Source organism: Aedes aegypti, unplaced genomic scaffold, assembly GCF_002204515.2.
Source record: "Aedes aegypti strain LVP_AGWG unplaced genomic scaffold, AaegL5.0 Primary Assembly AGWG_AaegL5_hic_scaff_235_PBJ_arrow, whole genome shotgun sequence".
In the NCBI taxonomy this organism is placed as follows: Eukaryota; Metazoa; Arthropoda; class Insecta; order Diptera; family Culicidae; genus Aedes; species Aedes aegypti.
Genome location: NW_018735883.1, coordinates 69287 through 75286, shown reverse-complemented (window position 1 = coordinate 75286; position 6000 = coordinate 69287).

Sequence of the window (6000 nt, the reverse complement as noted above, 5' to 3'; positions counted from 1 at the left end):
TTTGTCACATTTTGGCCAATCACTACAAAGTCTCCTTGTTTTACGCATTGCTACTAGCTACTTTTTCGAATTTGAGTCACTAATTCAACTTCAAGGCAAAATTGTTGATATTTTGTTCGATTCACTAACATTAATGTCAAAGTTTTACATTTATTTATTTATTTATTTATTTTTTTTTTTAACTTGAAATTTTGAAGGAGGGAAAAGCCCCTTTGAGTGATTTCTAACTGAAATCTTTCTCAAAAAGCCATAAAACCTTTTTATCTTTTCAAAAAACATTACAAAATAAACAATCTTAAAAATAAAAGGCTCAAACGGCATTGATCCATAGCAGAGCCAAGGCCTTGAAAGATCGAGAGGTCGTTGAAAATCTCCATATGTATGTACTAGGATACCACACATAGTAAACTACTCTTCAAATGTGAAAAAAAAACATACGAAAAAGGAAAAAAAACAGTAGCATACATAATAAGAGATATCATTCAAAAATTGGAATAAAAGTTTCAAAATTGGAAGATGCATATTTTCTAAAATATCTCGAACAGATATTGGAGTGGGCCCACCTAAATTTTGAATTTGTTTTAAAAATGTATTTCTTGGTACAATGAATCTTGTACAATGAAAAATTATATGATCAATATCTTCATAAAAAGCCCTACAATCGCATAAATTGGAATAGTATGTTATTGCGATATAAATGACTATTACAATTATAATGATTCGAAATTAGTCTAGCAAATAAAATTTCTACTAACTGATAAATTTTTGAACCATGGATTTAGACAAACTTTTGGAAGAATAGAATGACACCAAAGTCCTTTTTCTCTAGAATCCCAAGATGCTGGCCAATTCAATAATCTTTTTTAATCAATCGATCTTTTCAATTTTGAGTAATATTCAAATGTGGAGAATAGTCATGACATGAAATTTGTTTCAATTCTTCATGTAATGATAAATCAATCATAGGTTGCAGCGAATGGATTTTAATTTCATGTTTATATTTTTTTTTTGAAGGATCAGCTATTTTATTTTGATTTATAAATACATTGATTGAAAGAATCTAAAATTTTACATGTTGGATTAATTTCAGCTAAAGATTTAAAAATTGTAATTATTGGGTGATTATTCGAAATACATTGTATAATATATTTACAATTTAATTCATGATATCGGATTTTCAACGGAACAATTCCTGTTAAAACTTCCACAGACTTTGTGTGCGTGGAATTCATTAATTTTAAACAAATCCTCAAACAACAATCTTGAATTTTCTCAATTTTAGAAAAATGTGTGGAAGTAGTATGTAGTTGTTGGTGGGGGCGATATTTTCACCCGCCGCCACTGAACGTTTTGGGCTGACGTTTCTGTCTGCCACGAACGAACACCAGAGAGAACAGACAAGTACAGTCGTGTTAGTGTATCGCATTATGTATCATTCCACATCCAACCGTTTCCCAATAAAGTGCATTTGTTGAAGTCGTCCCGCTTTTCTTTCTGCGGTAGCGCAAGTCCCTGACGGTTTATCTCGGTCGTTGGACATTCCGCTGTGTACCTGTTTCCGCCGATCGCCAACAGTTGTAGCCAAGCGTGACAAGCCTTAAAACAAATTCGGAGGACTTATACAAAAAACGTATCAAAGGGGGGGGGGTCAAAAAATTGAAATTTAGCGTGACATAATTTGAGTACCATCCCTTAAGTTCTTTTGCCGAAGATTTCAATTTTTTTCTTAGGTATTTCTTAGTGATTCGATTATCAGGAGGATTCGATTATCCGGAGTGAAAAAAAAATCGATACTCCGGATAATCAAGTCCGACCTGTGTTTGCGTGAAAAAAATATAAATTTTGTTTTTGCTACTGAAAAACTAAAACCATTATTATGTGCCCAATTATAAATATTGTCTAGTGCACATTGTATAAAATGACAAATCACTTCTCTATTTTTGCCACTGAAAGGTACAACCTTATCATCAGCAAATTGATAAAAATAACAACCATTTGGTATAATAGATGCTAAATCACTTGTAAATAAATTATATAAAAAGGAACTCAAACAAGATCCTTGAGGTAGACGCAGCTACAAAGCAAAGCCATGCTGAAGTGTCTGGGTTCGAATCCCGGTCGGTCCAGGATATTTTCGTAATGGAAATGTCTTTGACTTCCCTGGGCATAGAGTATAATCGTACCTGCCACACGATATACGAATGCGAAAATGGCAACATTGGCGAAGAAAGCTCTCAGTTAATAACTGCACGCTATGTCTGAACCAGACGATTATAAAAATCAAATGTACATCGGATTTTTTCTCGCTAGAGATCAGTATTTGATCCATATTTTCATAATTGGAAGGTTTTAAAATATTCTGTCGGTGAAATTTTGATTTTTTTCATCTTTCACCTATTTTTCATACTAAAACCCATGAAAACCTCGTTTTTCGGCGCATTTAAGCCCATACAAAATGTATGGAAAAAATTTCACCGATAGAATATTTTAAAACCTTCCGATTATGAAAATATTGATCAAATACTGATCTCTAGCGAAAAAAATCCAATGTACATTCGATTTCAATAATCGTCTGGTTCAGACATAGCGTGAACTGTGGAAGTGCTCTTAGAATACTAAGCTGAGTAGCCGGCTCTGTCCCAGTGGGGACGTTAATGCCAAGAAGAAGAATCATTTTAGAAGATCCATTGTGAAACAAGTTCATTACTCTGAAAGAAATAAATTACATATGAAATTTGATAAAATTTGAAATGTATCATTTTTTTATATAATACATCAATAAGAACAGAGTCTTATGCACCAGAAACATCAAGAAAGGTAGATACCATGTCTTGTTTCCTGTTAAAAAAAGAAGCAGAATTTGTGATGCAGTACAATCACGAGTACCACAATCTTTCCTGAAACCATATTGTGATGAAGATAAAATGCCATTCAAGACTATTCAAAATCATTCTCTCCATGAGTTTACGTAATGATAATAAACTTATGGGCCTTTGACTGTCAGCCAAAGAAGGATTTTTACCTGGTTTCAGTAAACTAATGTCGTTTTTTATTATTCCCGACGGTGCACCGCGCGAGTGTAACAATTGACACCGGAAAATAGAACGGTTTCGGTGCAATGTTTTGATAGCGTATGATGGTGTTTGTGGAGACGTCATTCAAAACGAAATGTCATTTTTCAAACAGTTGCTGTTATTCATGATTTTCTGTTTGGGATTCGAAAATATCAGATTCGTTTGTGCTTTGTGTAGTTTGTTAACGGTGTTTACAGCACTGGCTATGATCATTACTATGCCGTGGACGAAAATGAATGTTCGGTATATGAAAATAAATTAATTTTTCCTGGGAATTGATACCATAATACATGTTTCGTAATTCAATAAAACATGTTTAAAATTCAGAATTTTCTTATTTCAATACTGTAAAGACTTATTTGACTTCATCGATCCTCTCTCTCTCTCTGGGTAATAACTTCGCCAAAACTTATACTTCCGCAATGTTTCTAGCTCACAATACAACAGATGAATCAGTTTTTTTTGTAATAATACGTAAAAATCAACTTAAATCGATCATTGCATTACAACCCTAATGAAAAATCAATGTGGATTCTTGTCAATCGACTTTTTTTTAAATATAGTACTAGAGATTCTGTGATCCCAGTTTAAAATATGAGATGTTACAACTCCAGCCGCTGCTGATTCTATTTTGTTGACACCCATGTTTTTTGTTGGTGGCTGTGCGCAAATTTCGGAAAATTTGACTTAAATAAAATGTTTTTAATGTAGTACTTACTGGTATACATGTTATCCAAATATCTGAAAGAAGAATTCAATTTTCTGACATAAGCTGCTAAAGTTCATTCAAGATAGGACATTGTATTGTATTTTTGTATTATTTATAAATGCTTAGAATAATTCATCTTTAACTGAATAAAAATATTGAATCCTGAAATAAATCCATTTTATCCACGCAGTCGAAAATGAGCATAAATGAAGCATCTTGTTTGTTCGTTACCTAAAACAATCAAAACAAGGATGCCACTGACAGCTAAGAACCATATATGTATTGGTAAAAAGAGTGCATTACCTGCTACACCCATCTCGATCAGGGTGTAGGATTTTCTGCACCGGTGGCGATCGAGTGTAAAAACGGTGTGCTACCTGCGGAATAAAAGAACGGTTTGGGTGCAACTTTTGCTACACCGGTGGGAAAACGGTGCAGGCGGTGCAAATAAAGAAAAACGACATAATAACTTTAACGAAACGCCATTTTGGTGGGAATATATTTTTAAGAAGAAAAGAATTACAGTGATACCTCCATCAGAGTGGATCTAGATAAGAGTGGCGTCAATGTCAAAATTGGAACAGCGGCGAACTGTCATTTCCATACACATCCGCGTTCCAATCGAGCAGGAGACCTGTCAAAACTGGAATATGACGTCACTCTTGTTTACAGCCACTCTAACCTCCATGAGTCGATGTTCCATGACTCGATATCGACTCATGGAACCATATTGAAAACAAAATTTCATGGTTACTATGATGGTCCCCTCAAACGGCTTTCCAAGGCATTCGTTTCCACGACTCGATATTTCCATGAGTCGATGGTCCCTTGAGATATCGACTCAAGGAGGTTTGACTGTATATAATGAAAGTAAATGCATTTTGCCTTCAAATGGAAAATTTTGTAATACAATAAATTTAATTCTATAAATTTCCCGAGAAGTATTATGAGTTACAGATAAAGCCAAATTAATTTCTTCCAAAGAAAATACTGCACTAAGTTCTGGAAAATAGTTGAATGTTTGACGAGTTTTTGAACTAATATTTTGAGGCACGAAGTTAGGACAAATTGTTGATGCAAATTTTTCTATCCACTCTATAGAATATTCCAAAATAGGTTGAGCAGAAAATTCATAATTTCTCAAATTTTTTGCAACCCTCCATAAAGTGGATGATGAAGATTATCTATCCAGATTTTGAACAACATTTTTCCAATAATTTCTTTCCTTAATTTGGTAATTCTAGTAAATTGAGCTTCATTTTTGCAATAGACACAATAATATTCCCTAGATCAAAATCTTAGCAAGTTCTTAAATGCATCAGATTTATTTTTTTAAAGCTAATGAACAATCATTATCCCACCAAAATGTCGGACGTTTTTTAACAGGAGATTTAGAAGTATGTTTTTTCGTTTGTGATTTTAATAATGCTTCTGTTAAAAGCATTAAAAACATTTTATAATTTTCAAGTGCAGTTGTAGAATAATCAAAATGTATTAAAAAAAGACACTAAATCAGAAAATATTATCCAGTCAACATTTTTACATAAGTCAGGAGACTTCATTAAAGTTGATTTAGAATTACTTTTAAAGCCCTGTATTTGAATGAGTATGGGTAAATGATCACTACCGTTTGGATCATTAATTGTTTTCCAGGACGAAATAAAAGATAGATTACTGGAACAAAATGATAAATCAATAGCTGAATTATGAGCCGGAGGAACTGCAATTCCTGTGAATATGAATGATCCATCATTCAAAACATTCAAATTTAATTTATCTATAAGATCCATTATTAATGAACCTCTACCGTCAATTTTATCACTGCCCCATGCAAAATTATGTGCATTGAAATCGCCAAGAATATAAAAAGGAGTGGGCAAATTTTCCAAAATATTTTTAATTTCAGATAATGAAAAGGATGAATGTACATACCTAAAATTGAAAATTAAGATCCATCATATTTGACAGAAATAGCAATAAATTCAATATTTGTATTAAGTGATATATCCAAACAATTAAATTCAATATTATTACGGATACCAATTAAGGCCCAAGTAAAAATGGTGCAAAAATCCAAACTGAAAAAGCAGTTTTCTCTTTTTAAATAGACAAATCGAAGAAAATAAAAACACAAATCCCTTTTATTAGACAAATAAAAAGGCTGTGTGTTTTTATTTTTATCAATTTGTTGTTTTAAAAGGAAAAAAATGTTTTTTC